This window comes from Sturnira hondurensis, unplaced genomic scaffold (assembly GCF_014824575.4).
Source record: "Sturnira hondurensis isolate 20B ecotype Veracruz unplaced genomic scaffold, ASM1482457v3 Scaffold0016663, whole genome shotgun sequence".
In the NCBI taxonomy this organism is placed as follows: Eukaryota; Metazoa; Chordata; class Mammalia; order Chiroptera; family Phyllostomidae; genus Sturnira; species Sturnira hondurensis.
This window is the reverse complement of record NW_028089294.1, coordinates 11173086-11196879: the sequence shown is the minus strand read 5'-3', so window position 1 is coordinate 11196879 and position 23794 is coordinate 11173086.

Here is a 23794-nt window from a genome sequence, read left to right as displayed (position 1 = left end):
CTGCTTTATTATCCAAAAGTGTTAAGAGAGTGTATTTGGTGATGGAAACCTTTACACTTCTTGAGATTTTGTATCTGTGTCAGAAAGATACAGGCTAAATTAGAAATGTGGGCACGGTTTAACTCCCAAATCAAGAAAACGTGAGAAAAAAATGACACCACTTTTGTTTCAGCCGTTAGCCACCAGTAACCAGGCTGAGCCTCACTGTGCGTACCGCCAGCCCCAAAGATGGTTGTTCAATAAGGTTATTATGAGTGAAGACAACTATAAATGGTGCCATATTACAAAATGCCAAAGTAAAATGCTTTCTTAGTAATGTCTATGGAAACAAATATTGAAGGCAGCAGCTGAGCTTAATAATCGTACTAGAAAATCATAGTGAGGAATTCTAAGTCCTGGCTCGGGTTGTTGAATTTTGGGTTTCATGCATAAGTCATTGGACCCTTGTTTTTTTCCGTGTTATTTTTTTAATAAAATGTTTATAATTTCGATTCCTTGCTTCTTTGGAAGTTTCAACTGCCATTTGGAATTTAATCCATAACTATATTCCATGAGTAGAAGTATCATAAACACTAAAAAAGCAGTCTTTAAAAAACTTTCATCAGCAGATGAGGCTTTGAAGGCTTACCTGTGCGCTCATTCCTTAACCATTTGCTAGTCTCATACTAGCCTAAAAAAAAGTTGATGTATGTCCCAAAGCAGTTTTTCTTATATGAGACACAACAGCTGTGCATAAGACCAAGAAACAATGTAGTAGTGTGAGTGAACAGTAAATGTTCACTCAGATCTTTTATGGAAGCCGTTGGGACTAGGTGGGTAAATGACTGGAGGAAGGGAGGGAGAGTTAAGATTCACTCTGTCGCTACCTAGTTGTGAACCTCAACAGAAAACAGATAAATACTGAAAAGTGCGAAGATTTCAGGAGGCAAATGACTGAAAAAGAGCGAACCAGTTTCAGGAGTTTTTAGTTCTCAGTTTATTCCCCTTCGGGTTCGAGGTGGAAAGGCATCAGTGATGTGCACTGTCACAAACCCAGTGACAACAGGATCAAAGGGTTGTCCCCCTCCCGTCCCCTTCTCAGATTCTGTGCTGGACCAAAGTCTCTAGGGTGCTGCGTACACCCTCTTTCATCTTGACCTCACAAAGGAGAGATTTATTAGATGTCTTCTTTTTAAGTCATAAACCTGTTAGCTATGGTTAATAATCTTACGTGAATGTTGAACAAAACTGAAGAAAATGTGTGGGGAGGCACTATGGCAAAGTAGGAGAGGCTTGGTTTTATCAAACGTTGTCTCTATCTGCCTCCTCCCAAGTCTCAACACTCAGGTATTGGATTCCTTCACCTATAAAATGAATGTGATGACCATGGGGCCTTCCATCAGGTTCTGCATTTCTCTTACAGACTTGGACCCAGCTTTGGAGCCAGTAACTCAGAATCTGTTTAAACAGCTATGGTTTGTTTACTGTTGGGTCTCTGCTGCGTTGTAGCACTATGGTATAATTTGAATATTTGCTGTTTCCAAATGCCTTATCTTTTCTAAGTTTCAGCTTTTACTTTCTAGTATTAATATGTTTGTTTTCGGAATTGCTTTTTTGCTTTGTCAACTAAAAGTACACAGATGTGGTCCTCTCGTCTTTGTCGTGTTCCTGGCATGAACAGTATTGCTAACAGGTACCAGTTTCTCAGTTCGCACAACACACTAGGTAGGTCTGTGCATCCCAGGAAACTAAAGGTCACAAACTCTGGAAAGAGAAAGAGCCAGAACTCCAAGGCGGCTGATGCCCTTGTTGTTACTGGCTCTGCCGGGGCCAGGAAAAGCTTCCAGCGCTCAGCTGAAGTCAGTCTCCTTCTCCCAGTGGGACACCTAGACAACGTGCCTGTCGTAGTTGATAAGGTTCTTCAAGGAGGGAAGGTCTGTGGAGGTCTCAGTTAAGATTATTTAGTCTTTTAAAAAAAATAATAAAGTCCTTGTTATTCTTTTCCAAAGAAGTAGCATAGTAAACGGAGCCCCTAACTACAGAGGAGTTCAAAATAAATCCTCGTGGAATAAGGAATCTCTTCTCTGGACCCAGACTCAGAACGCAGGAAGCTCAGAGAGCTGGTGTTGAGTCTGGGAAGCTTGGGGTGTGTGCCGGGGCGGCGAGTCGTGTGGTGGGATCAGAGCTGCGGGACCCCAGAGTGAATCTGGGTCCTCGTTGAGCGGGTGGGGAGCTTGGCCTTCCTCCAGACAAAGGCTCAGATGGGAGCGGGAGCAGGAGCAGTGAAAGCACCGACTTATTTAATTGCATCCTAAGGCTCTTCTCTTCGAGCCGTTCTGGTTTCTGTTGGGCGTGCTACCAGTGTGCTGTTCGTGCGCAGACGCATGAAGAAGATGCGGTCCCCAGCAAGCACGGCAAACCCGCCTCCCTCCCAGACTGCCTGTGACAACTGTGACGGAGGCAGGGGCCCGTCTGGCTTGGGCTGCTCCTCACCGTTTTCCCAGATCGTGGTAAATCCTCGTTAAGGCCCTGGGCGAGCCTGAATAAAAGTATTCTTTTTTCCATGTCTGTTTTTACAACATCCACATCGGTCTAAATCACTGTTTCGGTAAGGCAACTCTGCTTTACTGGCCAAGAGTGAGGAATAAAGCCTGCGAAGGGGATGCAGTGCGCGTCCTCTCTGCCGGTTCGTTCTGCAGCCTCTACGCTGCAATGGCAAAGAGCCTTCATTCAGTGGCGGGCGCCGTACTGTGGTGATCCAGATGGATTTTTCACAACCTGCAGAAGTGCTTATAAATAGATAGGTTTCAATCAACAAGTAGCTTATTCAGCCATGTGCTCAAATATAGTAGCTTCATTCATTAGACAGACATTCCCACTAATCCCAAGACTGTACTAATAAAAGCGTGATCCCTTGTGAGCTGAAGGCAGTGCTGGCTGGCTTTTAACTCTCTCTCGCCGGGTCTTTCACAGGCCAAGGCCGGTGAATAATTGTGGCTGCATTAGGTTTTCACCAAGTGAACTGTAAAGCTAAGCTTATCTTGAATTTTTTTCTTTCCTTAGTGTTTTCCATTGCAGCAGCTTACCGGACAAAGAGGTGCCTTTTACTCTGGTTATGCAGCTTGCAGCGAAAGCCAGTTTAGAAACCAGTTTCGTGTGTGCTCATGGGTGGAGTGTGTGTTCTCGGGTTGTTTTTTTTTTTTATCACAAAGCACCTTCTCTTTCACCCTGGTTAATAAAGAGTTTGAGCAGATTTTGTTTCCCTTTAGGATCAGTAACAAGTTAATGCCAGTTTTGAGCAGATCCACAGACTCTCATTAGCGAGGTTGGACTTTTCTACCTGGCCCTTTTCTTCCTTGGGCTTGGCTTTATTCAACAAGGTCTCCACCCCTCCCATGTCGTTCAGAGCCGGTTGTAATTAGTTCACTCAGCACAACACTAAAATTTGTCCCTTGCCAGTGACATCAGATCTGCCTTTTCATTATTCTGACTTCTTATAAATGGCAGTAACCGTGTGTCAACCACACCATCTCTGGCCCTGTGTCAACATTGTGATCTGTGAAAGGGACTCCTGCCAAGGACTAGGATGCAGAAAGCTGCATTGAAGGATGTCTTCTGACCGGTGAGTATTGGCCATTTTTGAATCTTTCCTGGTGGTATTGCCAGAAAGGGGCGTGGGGGCGGGGAAGCACGTTTGTGTTGTTAGGGAGCTACCCCGTGCATTGCTAACTTTTTCCGGACCAAGGGCCCGGATGAACACCGGTGTCTACAGGCACGCAGACGTCATCACAGAGTGCTGTTCGTGGGCGCAGAAGTGTCTCCTGAAGTCTGTTACTGCAGGACTTGAGGATGTCCTCGGCCCTTCTGCGGCCTGTCAGTGATCCATGTGATGTTACAACAGGATCATCGGGGAAGAAGCACGTAGCAGGCGTTGGAAATAAAAGGTCTGAACAGAAATGTGAGTAAGAGTGTCTTAGACACCACTGGGTAAAAAGCATCAGTGGCACCAGTGTTGCTGGGCCGCAGTGCCCGTGTCGTGGTTCTCGGCGTGTTCACTCCGCTGCATCCGGTCCCCGTTTCTGGGCTGCCGATGCAGATCGGGGAAGGGATGAGGGGAAGAATGTGATGGCTTTTTATGACATGAAGGAGAAAACAACTTCCCATTGTCAGAATTTCTCGGCTTAGTGCTAGGAAAGGGAAAGAGAAAGGATGATAAGGAAGAAGAGGTGGGAAAATGATGAAATGGGACTTGACTAGAGCGAACTCGGGTTAGAAGACCTGGATTTAAGTCCCACTGCTTAGCCATGGCCGCACCTGAGCCCCGTGAGCCCCGTGGGGCCTCAGTGTCCTCAACAGTGAAGTGCAGACAGCCGCCCCCCAGAGCAGACAGCGGTGCTGTGGGGGTCACATGGGATGATGTGTGTGAAGTATTTTTCGAGCAACCGTGCACAATTAGTCCTCGTTATGATCATGGGAAAGGGGCATTGTGGACGGTGTCTCGGGTCCCAGGACTGGTGCAGTCCTGGGGGTGGGGGGCATCCAGCCCCTTGGCTCTGGTTTCCCTGGTCCCCGCGGGGTTGTAACCCCATGGTTTGAGAAACAGTGCTGAAGACCTTTCCCAGGTTCGGCGCGCCCTTCATGGCTCTCCTCACTGAAGTCGGTTTGCCCTCTAGGGTGTCTGGTGCCAGAGTTGATAAAAGCCGTCTTGGTATTTTTACAGCTGGCTGGCCAAAAAAAAAAAAGCCTCTACTTATGCCTCAGCAGTCCGTTTTCACAAAAAAATACAGGTATCAGCAACAGAAAGAGAGTGGCTCCGCGTACTAAGGAGATTCCCCAACCGTGAGCAGCAGCAGGACCAGGGGTATTATTGCTGGTGGGTGCACTTGGCTGAGTGTTCACCTTCTCCCTTCAGTTACACAGGTGCTCCATCCACGTTCATTGTCAAAAAGGCAGGAAATACAAATAAGCAAGAAGAAAAAAAAGCACCCCGAATCCCACCCCTATAGATGATAACCCCATTAACGTGTTTCTGCATATCCTCTGGTCTGTGATATATATGTCTGAGAATGACAGGCTTCTGAAAAAAAATTAATTAAGCTTTCTCATTAAGTGCATGGATGTAGGTCTGTTTTTAACCTCGTGGGGCTCAGAGCCTGGGGTCGAATGGCAGCCCACGTATCATAAAGCTAAATATTGAGAGTTACAAAGCAAGAGAAACACAACTCAGGAAGGCTTGTTTTACTCTTTGATCTTGAAAGTATTTCTTTCTACTGGCTGGGAAGGCCAGGTTTTAATTTAGGATCCTCAGAACCTCAGAATTCCCAACCGGAAGAGAGCAGTGCAGGGAGATCCGCCTCCCTCAGTCCTGCTGCTCTGCAGGGGCCTCGCCCGCACACACCAAGTCTCGGGTCTGCCCTGCCACCCCCGACAGCTGCCGCTGTGACCTAGGAGGGTGCAGACCAGGGTCCTCTCCACCCTCAGGAACATGGGTCTGGGGAAGAGGCCCACACAGGCCGCAATGCAGGCTTTGTGCACTCGGGGGGTCCCAGGTACTTGGTCTAGAAGGTGGGGCTGGTACAGGCTCTAGGTGAATGTGTCTCTTCGGTCCTGAGAGCAAGGGGTGCTGGAGGAGGGACAGAGGGACCTTTTAAACTGAGAGGCCCAGGGCAAATTCACTCTGTGCCTGCTGTGAGGCTGGGACCGATAGGAAAAGGATGTCAGATACAGAAGGTGTTGGGAGGAACACTTATTCCCCGCTCCTTATTTAGAAGAGAGAGAAGGTTCATTTCACACGGCAGGAAGGAAGAGTAGGAGGGACAGTTCAGCCATTCAGCCTCTGTCCACTCGGTGACCCTCTCCAGTGTAGGAGGGGTCACTTAAGGAAGCTGACTAGCCCCACTCCCTGCCTCTCTCACGACTTTCCTGCCAGAGTAGGAGGCTGCACGGCCTTCCCACCCCTGCTCTCCCTGTCCGAATGCTGGAGTCAAAGCCGGGCCTGTCCCAGAGATGCCCCCAGCTCTGCTCCCTGACAGTGTGGGGATTCTGGGTTGAGGTCAGAGTCTTCCGAATGGATTAATCCAAGAGCTGTGCTTCGGGAGAAGTACCAGGAGCCCAGTTGTGATATCACATCAAAATAATAAAACTGACGTTTCGACTGCCATCTGTCTGTGTCCAGTGTCTGTACCCTGATTGGCTTCAACATTAGTTCAGAGGAGTGGGGGCAGAGTGATGAACTACAAGAGCCGGGATTCTTGGATTCGAGCCCTAGCTGTGTTCCCTGAGCTGTCCAGCAGAGTTTTGTGAGGGTCTGAAGGCTTTCTAATTATGGCTATGAATCAGAACCATCTAAAGAATTTTACCAAAACAAGACAAACAAACAAAACTTGTTTTAAACCCTGGAAATTCAAACCCACTAGGCCTGAGCAGGGGTGTGTCTGAAGCTCCATAGGTGATTGTGGTACTTCTCTGTGTCTGGGAATTACTTGTGTTGGGAATTACTCGTGTTGGGAACATAATTTCTGTGTCGCTTTGTCATAGGCTGACAGTAAGGATTACTGGAGACAGTGCTCTGAATGCTGAAGATCTCTGTATAAAGTGTTGTTACTTTTGTCAAATAATTATCTAATATATTAGCGTTAGTAATTAGTGGTATTAATTACTATAGTAATTAAATGATGTACATCTGGAGTAAAATACAATAAAATCTATATGCATTTCAATCACCAGCAATTTGGCTGACTAGACTCCCAGTGAAACCCATATTTAGAACATCTAAATAGACTGGGTAAAACTTAAAAAAATTTTTCTTTTAATTGGATGGATGAATTTGTAAGAAAATAGGAAATTCTGGGTGGCAATAAGCATGATTCAGGAGAAGTAAGTGAATGCGAATGGGGGTGTGCCCTGAAAGCATCTACTAATTCTGGGGTGGAAACGTGGGTTCTAAAGGGTGGAGCGTGCCTGGGGCGGGGAGCAAAGCCCGGGCCCAGCAGGTGGCGGGTTAGTTCAGATCCTCTGTCTCCAGGACCATCCTCCTTGAAAAGTGGAAAAATGCAGTGAAACCTTACCAGAGTCGATCCCAGACTTGGCTCTGGATTATAAGGAAAAAGAAATAAAGAAAAATTTCTTCTCTGATGATTCCTAACTGTAAGTGCTGCTCTTATTTTGGATTTCATGCTCCCTGAGAGGCCTAAAGCCAAAAATTTGTATCTGGCACAAGCAGACCGATATGCCACCAGCTATTTGCTGGAATCGACCTTGCGGAGGAGCGCACTTTGGACACAGACCTCACCGCGTTCTTCCCATATGATTCCAAGGAATATCAACTCACAGTACAAAACCAGAAACATATCAGTAGATAGGGCACCATCCGTTGAAACAACAACAGGGTAAGATTGGCGCAGGCCACAGATGTGGGAGTTTGTACAAAATTAGCCCCAGATGTTGAAATTAGATACAAAAAGATTAGCCACAGATGTTGGAACCATACAAAATGTAGAAAAAGTACTTAAAAAAATGTTTGCTAACCTCTCTGGCCCCTCCCCAGTAGGTGCCCCTCCCAGCTGTGACAGTCGCCGGTGTCTCTGCCTGTGGGTGAATTGCCCTCTTTTGAGAACCACTGGGTGCAACAGCAGATCGGAGCTGAAGAGAGAATTAGTGGAGGGAAGGATCGCTCTGGAGACAGCAGCACATTCATGTCAGAACAGGAGAAAAATGGAAGTTGGGAGGAACGGAGGTTAGATTTCCAGAAAAATAGGTCCAATCAAACTTTCAGAACAATATTAAAGAGAATGGGGAAGAGACATTTGAAGAGTTAACAGCTGAAAATTCTTCAGAATTGATGAAAATTATTGATTTTCCAATTCAGAATTTCTATTTAGATTAAAAAAATCAGCTTGCACAAACCTGCAGGGATTTTGAAAAGGGAAAAAAAATTTAATGATGCCATTTATAATAACATAACAGTTTAGATACTTAGTAAATAATGTTTGGAAAGATGGCAAATACCTCAACAGAAAACTAACACATTTCCAGGAAAATTAAAGAAGGCCTAAGTAAATAATAAGTAGGATAAACTATACTCATGAATTTCAAAACTCAGCATAGTAAAGGTGTTGTTTCTCCCCAAATTGATCTACAGACTCCATATAGTCTTAATCAAAATTCTAGTAGATGTTTTTGTGGAAATCAAACATCTGATTCTAAAGTGCATGTGAACATTCAAATAGAGGGTGCCAGAACCATCCAGAACGAATCTGCAGACGTACTCTATCAGATATCAAGCCGTACAGAGCAGCAGTGACTAAGAGTGTGATGTTGGTGCCAGGACAGATACACAGAGCAAGGAAACAGTATAGAATCCAAACTACTCACACACATGCAGACACTCACTTGCGACAGAGGTGACCTTGCCAAACAGTGGAGAAAGGATGACCTTTTCAGTAAGTGGCGCTGTGTTCTTTATCCGTGCATGTGAAAACACCTGACCCTTGACCCCTTGCCTCATGCCGTACCTAACAATCAATTCTAAGTGAATTGCAGGCCCAAGTGTGAAACAGCGAAGCTTGTGGAAGATAATATACGAGAGCAGCTTTGTGACACTGGGACACCCTGAGTGGGACACAGAGCACCAGTCCCACAGGAAAGACTTTTTGGTGTTGGACCTCCTTAAAATTAGAAGCTTCTGTTCATCAAAAGACATGACAAGGAGAAAGAAAGCTAAAAGAAAGGAGTGGATATTAGTGACACACTTGACCAGAAAAGGCATTATTCAGAATATTTTAAAAGTAAAACTGTGGATCAGTAAGAAAAGAAACACACCAACTAATAAACTGGGCATGTCCCAAAAGGAGATCGCCAGACGGCCAATAAAACCACAAAATGTGCTCAGACTCAGTCATCAGAGGAGTGCAACTGCGCATCCCGAGGGATGACCGTGGACTGCACGGACTGGCTAGTGCTGAAGTGGCTGTGCCCACCCAGCGTCGGTGAGGATGTGGGGTGGCAGCAACTCGTAAACCTTGCTGACAGGCCCTGGCTGGTCAGCTCAGCTGGTTAGAGCGTCATCCGATTACCCCAAGGTTGTGGGTCTGATTCCCGGTCAGGGCACGTATAGGAATCAACCAATGAATGCGTAGAGTGCATGAAAAATCAATGTCTCTTTCCTGGTCTCTCCCCAAAATCTATCAATAAAACTACTGGTAAAAACATTGCTGCTAGGAACATAATTCCACATACACACCCGGAGGAAACACCCTCTGACCCAATTGTTTCATCCCTGGGTGCACATGTGTACGCACACAGGCAGGCGTGCTCGCCCTGAAACCCTCATGCAAGAGCGTCGAGAGCAGCAGCATCCACGGCAGCCCCCAAGGGGGTCGCTGCAAGTGTCTGCGGCAGCAGAAGGGGTCCATGTGGCAGGACAGCTGCGCAGTGGAGGGACGTGCACCAGGAGTACGAGTGTCCTGCGGTCGCGCCGCAGCAGCAACGGGAGTGAGTCGCAAATGTGAAAACAGTGTGCACGTTTCCGTACCTATAATACAAAGCTCAACAAGCAAACGAAATTAAACCGTATTTCTTTGTGAAGCACGCTTGGGTGTTGAAACTGTGAAGGAAAGCAGGGAAGAGATTGCCACCCAAGCTGGGACAGTGGTCACTCTGTGGGCACCTGGGTGATGGCCGGGGGGTGCGTCTGCACTTCCAGGCAGCACCAATGCCATCAGTTAACTTGGTCGTGGTCAACATTGTTCTTTTGTCAAATCGTCGAGCTCTACACTTTTGTTCTGCACGTCTTTCTGAAGGTGTGTTGTATTTTGTAGTTAAAAAAAAAGAAACTTGCCCTGGCTGGTGTAGCTCAGTGGATTGAGCACAGGCCTACAAACCACACGATCGGGGTTCGATTCCCAGTCAGGGCACATGCCTGGGTTGCAGGCCAGTTCCCAGCAGGGGAATCATGAGAGGCAACCATACATTGATATTTCTCTCCTTCTCTCCTTCCCTTCCCCTCTAAAGATAAATGAATAAAATCTTTTTTAAAAAGTTTCTAGTTCCTCACTGAAATTTAAAAAAAAAAAAGAAACTTGAAAGTATGAGGAACAGTGCTGCAGACACTTTTCCCATGAGCCTGAGTGTCTTACCCCCTCTGGCTTTTCTTGCTTTTCTGCCTCTTGGGCCTCTCCTTGAGGAGACCTGGCTTCTCACGTGATTTTCCTTGTAAATTGCCAAATCGACTTTTGCGAAAGCTGCTGCTTTTTTAGGTGACACTGCGTCACAAACCCAAACTTAACCCTCCATCCACCTTCCTCTTTACAAACACCTCTTTAAACAGGGCGTAGCCTGTTACAGCTCTAAGACAAAAATGTGGGTGACTTGACATCCTGCTCTCAGTCTCACCTCTTGTGTCTAACACGGTTGAGATCCTTTCCCCGTTGCTGTCTGGACGAATCGTGGGGCACTAACCTACAGGAACCGGGCCAGCACTGAGTCATTCATTGATAGAGTGTGGCCATCTTGGTGACCAAAGCCAGCTTCTCACATTTCTTCTTGAAAACCCTGGTGTTGACATGTTTAATATCCTGTGGCATTTCCTCTGGGCTCTGTAGCTGGATGGCAGATGTCCCCATTGATGTCTGATGGCCAAGTCCAACAGCGAGGCTGTAATAGGAATCCTGATAGTCATACCATGGCTGGATCCCAATACCGCCACTTCCGGGGAGAGCCCTTTTGTGTGCCTGGATGGTTTTTGAAAAAATAAAGGTGAAATTTCACCCACAACTTCATAGGGAATGGTAAATCAAAATCCAGACCACTACAAAAAAGAAAAGACAAGAAAAGAGATAACCCAGGGTCTTAAGCTCTTCTGGAAGAATTCCAAAAAGACACATTTCAAAAGAATGTCTCAGAGGGCAAGCCTGAATACACCGGTGCCCTGCGGATCAAAGAGACTGTATTTTATTAGCTGCCCTTGGCCTGGCTGATCGCACCGTCCTTCTCTCACTGGTACGCACATCCACCCGAACCCTCCCCTCTCTCTCCTTTCTTCCTTTGAGCATCGGGAGAATAACAAATCACCCCTGACAGCGTTTGGTCTCTCATCTCCAGGAATGTAGCTGGCACGTGCTTGATGTGAAAGAGGCAACCCTAGGACAGAGTCTGAGCAGGCCGAGTGGGGAGGGGCCTGTGTCACCTGCACTGAACAGAAGCCGCCTTGCCTTTCCCAGAGCGCGCACCAGCCTGAGGGCTCAAGTGAACACAGACGGGCGGGCTTGGTCCTGAGCTCAGAGACGGGCTGGCAGGGAGAGGGGCCTGCTGAGAGGTGAGCGGGCCACTTTCTCTTCTCGGTTCTTCTCACACAGTAGAATCCCAACATGTGACGGGGTCAGTGATGGACACGGGGTCATGTGTCCTGGACTGTGACATTCCACCGAAATAAACTGCTTCCTGCACTGATCTTGAGTTCTGTAGGGTCATTTGGGATATGACTATTAAAATGTTGCAGGTTTCTCCCAAGTTTGTGTTAGGGGTCCAGCGGACTGCAGACAAGTCAGGCTGACTCTGCCATGGGCCCCAGTGATGCCCGCCTGCTGGTGTTCTCAGCATCTCCTTCCTTTGAACAGTGTATTTCTCACCAGTTAAATATTGGCAACATCGACAGGATGTCACTTCTGTGATTAGATTACTGAGCACAGTGGCTTCTGTCTTACCAGTAGACCCTCTCCCTTACAGGCCCCCGCATCGCAGAGGTCAGTGTGGTCAGGAAGTTGCGGGTGGCCTTGGGCCAACAGTCAGCAAAGCCCGGAAAGAGGGGAGCAAGGAAGGACCTGAGGAAGTCCCTCAGTCTCACAGGAAAGTGGGTTCTGACAGAAACATTATTTGGAAGCAGATCCCCCCTCAGTTGAGCCTTCGGATGGGACCCTGCCCCCGGGCCAGCTCCTGGAGTCCGTCCTGGCGAGACTCAGACCCTGAAGTCCAGGTCTCGGCTGTCCCTGTCTCACAAAGACTGACATACGAGGTGTGTGCTTCAAGTCCCCAAGTTCACCGTAGCAATTTGTTACAGAGCAACAGACAACTCAGCAGATTTCACCCGTCACATTAGGTCACCCGCTGTGACCTGAACCCACGGTATTCTCCAATAATTACCGAGCAGCTTTGGAAAATGTTTCCACCATTGTTCTAAGGTGGTGGACTGACATCCCGTTGAACTTGATGGGCTTTCCCTGTGTGTCACACTGTGTCCAAGTCACCCATGGCCTTAGTTGTCTGTGGACTAAGATCACGTGAGGGTCAGCCTTGAGAAGCCTCTGTGCTCTAAAGTGTAGCTGTCCTTAGTCCTGTCACCGATCTGCTTAAGGACCTTTCAGAGTTCTCCATGAAATACAGACACTTTTGGTGCTGTTCCTAGTGTGACCCCAGGCCACCTTCCCGGGTGTTCACCCCATGGCACCACTGCCCTCGGGTGCTACCCCTCCCTGCGGCGCCCCGGGTCTGCCTGGGAAAGCCTTGCTCTCCACGAGGCTCCTCCCACATTCCTCATCCTCCCCTAAGCCCGGTGTGCTGTCTCCCCCGCCTTATACACACCCACACCCCCCCACTCCACTCCGGCCTTCCCCGTCGTATTTCCCAGGCACTGGCCTTCATCCTGGTTTGCCCTCTGCCCTCCGATTCTGCCCTCTCCGCTCTTCCACGGGGGGCCAAGAGCTCCTGCACCTAGAACAGCGGTCCCCGACCTTTTGGGCACCAGGGACCAGGTTAGTGGAAGACAGTGTTTCCACAGACCAGGATTGGGGGTCTGTTTTCAGGATGATTCAAGTACTTTTTACATTGAACCCCACCTCCTGCTGTGAGGCTCACGTCCTCACGGGCCCAGACCAGTGCAGCCCCGGAGGTTGGGGACCCCTGACCTAGGACATTACCTGGGCGTAGCGAGGAGGTGGTCGCGGGTGTTTGCAGAATCGAGTGTAATGAAGGGCAGAGTATGGGGGGGGGAGGGACAGGCGTTAGCAGACACTCTAGGAGAGAAGAACTCGATGGCCAAACAAGTGTGGGGAGCTAAACGTGCCCTGTCCCTTCACGAAGAGCCCCCATGGACGTGAGATGATGAAAGGCTCTGAGAAGTCCTGCAGCAAAGAAGTGGGGGCCCAGCTTCCAGCTCTGCTTTTTGCGACGGGTTGGCCAGGAGGTCTGGAGGCAGCCTGGGCGTGCGGCTCCGGGGTGGCCCCGCCCTGACACCACAGAACGCTCCCCTCCTCGTGGAGGCAGCCTGTTGGGTTTTTCCTGGTAAGGCTGGGAGTCTATCAACTTGAATGGTCTACATTCATCCCTCTGCTCAGTCACGGGTGATTCCAGAGCGACCTCAGTTGACGCGGCTCTGAGTGGGCACGCGCTGCCTGGCCGCCCCCGAGTCCTGCGGTGGGGACTGAGCCGCCTGGGCTGCATTTAGACCCCTGTTTGGTAACTAGTTTGACTTGACCCTTGTCCTCAAGGGGCTTTCTGCTCACAGTTGCAGAGACTGTTTCTAACATTCCAGGTGTTAGAGACTCGCCTTTTTACCAACATTGCCAGAGTCGATCCTAAGTAATGGATGTTCAACAAGCGTTTCCTGTAGGACAGGCACTCTGCTAGGGGCTTAGGGTACAAACCTCCATAGGAACTGTCCCCTCCCTAAGGATGTAGTGTCCAACTTGAGCACACACAGATTGCTGAAATCCCTTGGGGACAACAGCAAGGGGGCAGAGGGCTTAGCCTGGAGGGAAAGGAAGGCCTAGCATGAGAGTTAGTTGACAGATGCCCAAATACTACCCTTGGCATAAAGGTGGAACAGGAAAGTTCATTTCCACAAGATTTGTTTTTTCAGCACTCGCTCTCTGCCAGCGACTCTAGGTGCCAGGGGCCCTCAGATGAATGGGGCAGAGGTCAGGTGAGGTTCACAGGGACTGTTCACGGGTCGGAAAGATTCGGAGGACTGCATAATGAATTGTCAGTACAGGCAGTAGCTTTCTTTTTCTTTTTAGAAAAAAAATATTTAGAGAGAGGAGAAGGAAGGGAGAGAGACACCAATGTGTGAGAGACACATGGATCAGTTGCCTCTTGCACGCCCCCAACCAGGGACCTGGCTGACAACCCAGGCATGTCCCCTGACTGGGAATCGAACTGGTGGCCTTTCTATTTGCAGGCCAGCCCTCAATCTGCTGAGCCACACCAGCCAGGGTGGTACCTTCCATTTTAATTACAACAATTGTTTCTTGCCTCTCACCTTCCTGGGTGTTAATCCCACAGACCTAAAGCTCAAACAGCTATGAATTTAAGAATCTCTGTCTGGTCACCAGCCGCTCCTCACTGCCAGAAACACCGCTCCGCCCTTCTCTGTCTCCTTGCGCTTCGTTTCCCTGAGGGGCCCCTGGGAGGAAGGAACCAGACGAGGCCTCGCTTCCCTTTGCTTCCCTTTTCCGTCTTGATGACCCTCTTCCTGGGGTTCCTGCAGCAGAACCTATAGGAAAGCGATAGCAGGAGGTACATCGAGAAGCTGAGTCCGAGGCTGCAGCTGGGGAGACCGGGTGGTGGTTTGGACCCTGTCGCTCATACACGGGGTGTCCTCAGACATATTTCCTAGGGCTCTGTGTGTGTCTGTTGGGTCTGAATTAGTACCTCTGTGCTGAGCACACTGACGTCAGACAGTGTTAGGTGCTTAATAAATCCTAATCCTCTCCCTCTTTTTCTTTACATCGGTGAAGTCACATTTATTCTGAGTGGATAAGAACATTTAATTTTCAGCTCAAGAATTTAGCCATTAGGACCACGAATTACAGCTTTTAAGGCTGGGTTTTTCTGCAATGACCCTGGTTGCAAACAGGCTGTCTCCCATTAAGGGCAAGTGTTAGACCTCGTAGCTTATTATTCCATTTGGGTTGAGAAAACTTTGGTCCTTGTATTGGCACCTGAAACAGGTGATTTGGACGTGTTCATTCCACTCTCAGAGCAATCCGCCTCCTCTGTCTTCTCCAGCATTCCTCGAGAAACACAGGGGGATTGGGAGTTTATGTTGGCATGCAGGGTTCAGCGGGAGACCATAAAAATGGGTGGAACACACTCAGTGATGGATGGAGATGTCAGCATTTTTGGCTTAAAAATCAAATTTCCTTTGCTATTGTACTCAAGCCAAGGAAGCCCCCATTACTTCAGGTCTTTCCTGGAGTAATTAATTCACCTGGAATGCCTTCCGCTCCTCCCTTCCTGCAGTCCTGTCCCATTATTATTATTTTTTTAATTCGAAGAGCCGTTACCAGGGGTCTGCCCTGGACGTGCACTGTCCTAGGGGCAGAGCTACCAGACAGAGAAGGCAGAGGCAGGAGGCAATGGAGAGACAGCAAGCACGTGCTCACACCCTCTGTGCTTTGTCTGGGTCCGTACATCCGGACTAAGGGGCTCTCAGTACAGGGAGAAGAAAAGGCCCAGGGACCCGAAGGTCCAGGGAATAACTCAGAGAAGTGGCCTGAGTGGGTGCCAGGGGACTCTCTGGGACCAAGAAGGGAATCGGCAAACCCAGAATGGGTGGTAGGAAGGTAGGCACCTTCTGCAAACGGCAGAAGGCAAGGGCCCCCCCCCTCTCCTCACACTGCTCTGCAGGTCTGACCTCTTTCTGCATCTTCATAGCTGCAGATGATGAGCTGCTCTCGCTTCAGTTGGAGAAGGAGCCAAGGCGTCAGGCCCGTTCTGGAACTGGGGACACAAACAAAAGCAGGGGAGTGTGCAGCCGGGTGCTGGGGTTCCCACTCAGGGCCATGCGTCAGGCTCCCTGGGGAGAGCAAGAACCTGCGCTGTCCGGGGGCTGTGACTAGGCAGACAGCGTGGCTCCCGCTGCTCCCCTCAGGGCCTCTGGCTGCGAGCCCTGGCAGCTGCCGGGGGAGGTCAGCGCTGCTGATTTCCAGGCCTGTGCTCAGGGCAGCCCCTCTCGGAAGAGCACCCAGTGACGTCACATTGGTACTTAGAAATCAGCTGTAGTGAGAATGTTTACGCCACAGCAATTGGCAAATGCTAAAAATCCAAGCACTTTCCTCTCTAGAAAGCCAGTTGGTGAGCATTTACTGGAACACAACTGTGTGTGTGCTTATATATATTCTCATTTAGTTTAACCTCCATAACAAGCCCGGATGTTATGCATGAAGTAACAGCCTTCAAATCACTTTTACCTGTGCTATGTCACAATAACCCCATGGGGACAGGTAGGGCAGGGATCGTTATCCCCACTGTAATGATGCATTGATTCCGAGGGGTCGCACGGCCAGGAGGGGCAGGCCTGACGTGAACTCCTGGCAGAACCCTTCCTGCTGCATGGGCAGTGCCCCAGCGCTCAGAGTTCTGGTTCTGAGTCGGTGTCCCGATCACACAGGTCAGAGGGACCACCCCACTCTCAGATATCTGGTAACAGGAAGTTTCCCCAACACTGGCAGGCGTGGCTTAATAAATAAGCCTGCTGCTCTGCTTATCTGCGTACATTCAGTTTTTTTGTGCCGAGAGACCAGGGCCACAACAGGCAGGCTTCCAGGAACCTCCAGTCCAGGGGACTAATGTTTTGAGGGGGACATGATGCTGTGCTGTGAAAACACGCCCTTGGCTGGCATGGAAAGAAGAGAATCCGGAAGTTTAAAAACCCTTCCTATTAAGGTCTTGGCTGAGGTCTTGGGAATTTCCAGAGTTCACTTGCTCTGACTGAGGTAACAATGAGTATCCTTTGCTAGTGTGTGGCTTAGTTAGATTTATGTCACCGTGGAAAACCCCCAGCAGAGAGGGACCTCCTTCCAAAATGCTAAAAACAGCAGCAAACTCGCCAGCACCCACAGGGACTGCCTGCTCTGGAAACAGGGTGTCTGGAGGAAGAAAGGGAATAAAAGTCCTGATTGTCAGCCTGGGGCTCCCGCACTTCCCGTTTCATCAGGGCCCACCTGGCTTCTGCTGGGCCAAAGAACTGAGTGGAAAGCTGGCCCCGACGTGGCAAAAGGCCTTTCTGAGACAGAATTGTCCTCTACGTCCGGGGTTTGGGTGGCCCGGCTGGTTCCACCCACATCAGCACCTGCTCCACGTCACCACGCTGAGTCCCGGTCAGTTTCTCACACATGCTGACCACTCCGTGGAGTTTCCAAGACGTCAAGTGTAACGTCTTCTTTACATCCTGAAAGATGTCCCCAGGGATGGGCGTCCAGACGGCACCAGGTGGTAGAGAGTCGACTTCAGGGCTACAGAGGCTGTGAAATGGAGAGCGGCCCCCGGGCCCTTCACCAAGCTCTGCTGCCCAGGCCCTCGGGCCCCCTGCCACCTGCAGAGCTGGGCTCCAGAGGGAGCGTTTGTTTTCTTTGGAATCACAAACACAAGTGTGCCCCGAGTGTTTCAGACAGTGGAGATCTGCAGCAGCCCAGGCAGTGTTTGTGCAAAGCCCCCGGGGCTCAGACTGTTGACCGGGAACACGGGGCCTCAGTGCGCTCCTGTGGGTCCCCCCCACTCCAGTGGGGAAGCCTCCCGGGAGCTCTGAGGTTGCAGGTGCACTCAGGAGTTCTGACTCAGGACATCGGGGGAGGCGGGAGGTGACTTGTGTAAGCAAGAGGGGCATCAGGAGGAAGGTGCAGGATGGAGCAGATTCTCTGGCTAAATTTCCCAAACCCTCACTACGGGGTGGTTCCCAGACTAGCAGTAACCAGCCTCACTCGGGAACTTGTTGGAAATGCAGAGTCTCAGGCCCCCTTGACCTTCTGAGTCAGACGCTGCAGGTCAGCAACAGCCCGGGGGATCCCCGTGCAGTTAGAGCAGCTCTGAGTGCAGCGCAGCCTTTGCCAGCCCGCCAGGCCGCACCCCACTGGCTGGAGTATTTGTTCACGGTTACTTAAGGATGTTTACAGTAGAGTCCAGTGGGGAAGAGTCAACAAATTGATCAACCAGTCAATCTCTTTCTCTCTCTCTCTCTCTCTCTCTCTCCCACACACACACACACACACACACACAATTATAAACAACCTGGATTCAGAAAAGATTTAAGTTTCACGCCTGGTTTGTCGCTTAGTACTCGTGGGACCCCGATACTCTAAAAAGGGGATCATCAGTGACTCCTTGAGGTAGCCAGTAGTGAACGTTTCTCGTGTATTGATTCAGGCGACTCTCTGGACAGCCCATGTGACGTGGGCGCTATTGTCACCCACATTTGCAGGGGCAGGCCAGAGGAGGCCCAGAGCATTCGTTAACTGACATGCTGAGATCGCACGGGCTGTGGACGGCAGACTGGGGCTCAGCCCCTCGGTGGTCTGGCTCCAGAGCCCACCCTGCATTCACATGCTGCGGTGGGTCACAGTGGAGTGGCTGGTGACTTGTGCAGAGTGCATGGAATAGTGGATGCAGACCCTGCAGCCCACCAGCACCTGGGCCCTCGGTCAGTTATTCTTTTTGTTACTATCCCGGCACAGGCGGGGGTTGGGGAAGAGGTGTACCTTAATAGGTATTAATGCGGATTTCTTTAAGATGAGGGATTTTCAGGCGCCTTTGCTTTTTCTTATCTGTATTTTCCTGACATTGACATCTTGCTTTCATGAGAAATAAGTGAGAAATATTTAAAATCCCCTTGACTTGCTTGTATGACTGACTTGCTCATTCCCAGCACGAGACAGAAACCTTTCAGAGCTGGAGCCAAGCTCCGAATTGTGGAAGCACAGAGAACACACACTCTACCTGTGTAAAGGCAGCAACACCCTGCTCCACCCCTGGCCCCCCCAGCCCAACCTCCATCTGGTCCTCCAAGGTCACAGCAAATGTCCTGCAAGAGGGCAGAGCCAGGTGCTTGTAGCAGAGCTCAGGAAACTCCCTCAGCTCTGTGGTTAGCATCATCCCCACACCAGGGCCCAAACCTCCAGGGAGGGGGGCCTGCCCCAGTGCCTCCTTAGATCCACTGCATCCAAATGCACATTCTCAACAATAACCCTTTCAGTGCGGTACGTGAGGGCAGGAAGAATGTGTGTATGAAAGACTCAGAGTTAATGACTAAGTGTGGAAAATGTTCCCCCAAACTGTTTCCAAATATAGAAAGCCCACATAATAAAGGACAGGGTCTCACAGAGCGTGGTGGCAGGAGCAGAGTGACAAGGGAGAGGCACTCCCGGTTCCCAGGGCCGGCACCCCACACTGTCCTCTGGACCACCGAGCTACCAACAGTTTCGGGTAAGCACCTGCCCAGGGGTTCATTAGACAAATAATTGAAATGGGAAACCAAATGTGTGAGTTTTACAAAAAGGCATCAACAGCACCCCTAAAATAGATTGCATTTCCCCAGCCCTTTTGGACTAGAAGCTTTTGGGAGGTCGGAAAGTCATTGGTCACATCGTTCTTTTCTCTTCTGTCCCTAAAGGGGCGTGTTGTTATACGTGTGTCAGTAGTTGTCAGATACACACATGCCTCGGGCATTTAAAAAACACCTTTAATCCTCATTCAAGGATATGTTTATTGATTTTAGAGAGAGAGGAAGGGAGAGAGAGAAAAACATCAATATGGGGGAGAGATCAATCGGTTGCCTCTTGGACGTACCCCAACCTGGGATTGAACCCCCAACCGAGGTACATGCCCTGACTGGGGGTCGAACCCACAACTTTTTGGTGTATGGGACAGCAGTCTAACCGGCTGAGCCACCTGGGCTCCTTAGGCATTTTTAGCCTGCTAGTCGGGCCAGACTAAAACCACCCCTCATTCTGTGCTGACCTCACTAACCAAGATTAGGTCCTGTGATTCTCAACTTACTGCCTAAGGCAAAGGCTGTCCCAACCTTCCCAGTTGGACTGTCTTTAGCTTCTCGACAGCTGCACAGCTGTGAGCCTCTTCTCCCCCGTGGTCGGAAGAGGCCAGTAGGGGCAGAGGAGATGGGAGGGTTGTGGACGCCTGCATCTCCTTCAGGCTCCCCACACCTGCCTTCCCCGAAACAAGGAAGGGCCCGGCCTTGGCACAGAAAGGGCACTCAAAGACGTATCACAAATTCCTAACTCAATGGAAATTATGACCTACAGTCCCTGGGATCACGGCTGCCCAAACAGGTCTATTCCAACTCTGACTAGTCCCCAAAGAATGCGGAACCTGCCAGAGGCTCCCAGAGAATCTCCCCAGAAATCAGAGGCCCAACGGAGCCATGGGCCTTACAGGGGCCTCGGAGGAATGACAGCACCTTCTGTCCTAGTCTGGTCCCTGCTTGTAGCCTGGGGGACACAGGAACCTCGGCAGGCACAGCCTGGGGGCTCTGGGGTCCACTTTATGAACAGGGCGGCATCCTTCTCCTGAGACATTGTCAGGGAGCACTGGGCACGTGTTTTCAACTCAGAAAATCCTAGGACAGGAGAGAAAAAGGTCACCGTGTTATTTTAACTCAAACTTGATACCGGGGCGTGTTAACGGCCTGGCACCCAGACGTTGGGAGACTACTCCTCCTCTCACCACTGAGCAAGGCCTCACACCCAGGTTGCCTTGAGGTTGAGCTCTAGGTTTTGGGAAAGATTAAACTACCCAAAGGGAATCGCCCCTCCACCCTGCAGGAGGGGGAAAAACAGTCTAAGGAGAAAGGATGGAATTAGGTCTTGTACAGAATGTTTAAATGTGTTTGGAAGAAAGCCACCGGACAATGAAATCTCTGTGTTTAAGTAAAAGAAGGCTGGTTGTACAAACAGTGCCGATCTGTTTTCTATTATCGGCTAATTATATGATTTTATTGCCAGTCTCCCATGAGGTTCTATGTAGGGCCGTCTAGGCATGAAGTGAGAGCATCTTCCACTCTCCCTGGAAGGAAAGGCCTGCGCGTTCCGTTCTGGAGCGGGGCCTTGAGGGACAGAGTCGCCCCCGTGGCCCAGGCATGCAGGGCCTGTCAGGTTTCGGCCATGCCTCCTGAGCCCCCTGGTGACTGCAGGTGATGGAGAGTCAGGGTTCCGTTCTACAGAGGAAGCTGGGAGAATGTGGTGGCCAAGAGGAAACAAGGAAGTACTTAGAACCAGTTAACTGTTGAAGACAGGACAGGAAAGAAAGAGTGGGGAGTCTTAGGTATGGCGGCCACCTTATTTTAAGGGTTCTTCCTCCTGCAGACAGAGGGCTGTACCAGACAGCCTCTCAAGGTCCACCTGTTTCTGTGAGTCTGTCATGTGTTAGAACTCTGAGAGCTGAAACTGAACTCTGGCTAGCTTGGGCAAAGGAGCGAACTTGGGACTTACATAACCACCTCCGGGGCGGGGCGGGGTGAGGGGTAAGGGTGCGATTTCACCTCTCCTTTTGGCTGCGTGTCGGTTTCAGATTCTTGTTTTTATTTGTCACACAGCAGAAAACATAGCCATTAATAGCGGGCTTTACAGCTGCCTCTTTGCTATTACAGAGGAGTTGCCTCCCTTTCCTGGGTTCCAAGCCAAAGCATGCTGCAGAAGGGCTAGGTCAAGTGCGCACCTCTGAAGGCAGGCAGCCCATCCCTTGCAGGTTGGAGTGGAGTGGGAAGCCGATCTCAGGAAGAAAGACTAAGCAGACACAACCACAGACGTCTAGCACGGCACCGAACAAGATGCCAAATTCTAAGCATGTATGAGCTGGAGGAGAAAGAGAGAAAGAGAGGAAATGTCGGGGTAGGGCTGGGGAAGGGGTGGGGGCGGAGGGGGTCATTCTGCAGCATAAGCACCCTGATTGGAAGGACATTCAGTTCTACTCTCAGGCGAAGATGCCTCAGGCCATATACATTTCGTGCCAGTTTCCTTTCAACCTTAACTAATAACTTTTCTTCCTTCAGTTCTCTCTGAGCTAGTTGGCAAAGTGTAAAAACACTCTCTGTTTATTTGTGCTTGGCATCGCTGGAAGGATGCCTAGGAAGTCTTATGCCCGCATCATTTTGTCTGTATATTTCTACCCTGAGTGAACCCTTCCTTAACAGGTTACCTGGGCAACGCAAGAGGTAGGAGTAGCCGCGTCCTTTTACTTGCGAGAATACGTCTCCCAGTGATGAGCCCTAACTGAGGGTGTGATGGAAACACGTTTGTCTCAGCAGCAGGGTCTTCTCTTTTCCAGAATATCTTCTAAGTGAAAAAAAAAATTAGCATCACTTAAAATGAAACAAGTGGACATTTTGTGCTTCCTAATTTGACACAATGGGAAAATAATCTCCTTTATTATCCTCTAAAAGTTTTTGTAAATTAATTTTTTTTAGAGAGAAAAGGGAAGGGTGGGAGAAAGGGAAAGACATCAATGTGTGAGAGAAACATCAGTTGGTTTGTCTCTTGCACGATGCCAACCAGGGACCCGCCTTGCAACCCAGGCATGTGACGTGATTGGGAATCGATCCGGTGACCTTTAGGTTGGCAGGATGATGCCCGATCCACTGAGCTATACCAGTCAGTGCCTACAAGGAGTGATTTTTTTAGGACTATCTAGAATCGGTTTTTGCATGTAGTAGAAGTCTTTGATTTTTTTTTCTAATGTGGATACCCAGTTTCCCCAGTAACATTCACTATTGAAAAGTTCATCTTTTCCCCACTGTTCTGCTCTATCACTTCAATTATATTCTAACCACCCGTATAATGGTGAGTGTATTTCTGGCCTCCTTTTCTGTCACCTTGGTCTGTGTCTACTTCTGTTTGGCAATTGTGCTGATACTTTTGGCACGATGTTAACAGATGGCAGAAAGTTTAACAGATGCTAAAAAGTCCTAAAAAGAGAGTAGGAGAGTCAAGAAGCCAAACACATCCTACATGTAATAAATATTAATAATATGGAATAATAGAAAAATAAGATGAATAGTAAGTATAAAAAGGATAAGCAATAATAATATATTCACACCAAACATACCAAGAGAACTATAGAAAAAAAATTAAAGTTCGTCTTGAGAGAAGCTAGAGAAAAGACAGATTACTTCCTAGTGAGTGACCCTGGACTTCTTCGGAGAAAGAGTGGAAGCCAGCCCTGGCTGGTGTAGCTCAGTGGATTGAGCAAGGGCCTGCGAACCACACAATCGCAGTTCGATTCCCAGTCAGGGCACGTGCCTGGGTTGCAGGCCAGTTCCAAGCAGGGGACTCACGAGAGGCAACCGTACATTGATATTTCTCTCCTTCTCTTCCTCTCTCCTTCCCTTCCTCTCTAAAGATAAATAAATAAAATCTTTTAAAAAAAAGAAAGAATGTTTTTTTTAAAAAAAGAGTGGAAGCCAGACAACAGTGAAACGACATCTGTGCTGTGTTGAAAGGAAACAACTGCCAGTTCTGCACCCAGTGAACATGACCTTCAAGGATGATGGTACGTTAAAGACATTGTCAGACAGACAAAACCAGTAGTTGGCCACCAGCAGATGCGCACTGAACGAAATTCTGAAAACCACGCAGTCACGCAATGCTTAGTGACGGGAGTACGTCCTGGGGTGTGCATCATCCAGCGATTCTGTTGTTGTGCACACATCTCGAAGGCGCTTCCACAAACCCAGGTGGTACAGTCCATGGCTCAGCAGGGCTGGAGGGGGTCGCTTGTTGCCCTGTAGGAAAGGCAGAATCACTTTTCGTCTACCCTTCTGGGTCCTTGGCTGAGACATCCCTGAAATGGAAGACAGATTACAGAAAAAAACAAAAGTTTCATAACGTGTATCTCCTGTGTCCCTGGGAGAGAACCAGGGAGACTGAGTGACTGACAAGAGGGCGGAAGCCATCACCCTCATTATCACCTTCAGCTGAAGACACAAGAAGGCGCTGGAGGTGGGGAGAGTCAGTCGGGCAAGGCTACTGGGGAAACACGGCACACCAGGGCAGGGTCAGTACAGAGTTCAGGTCTGGGACTTCTGCACTGATAACAG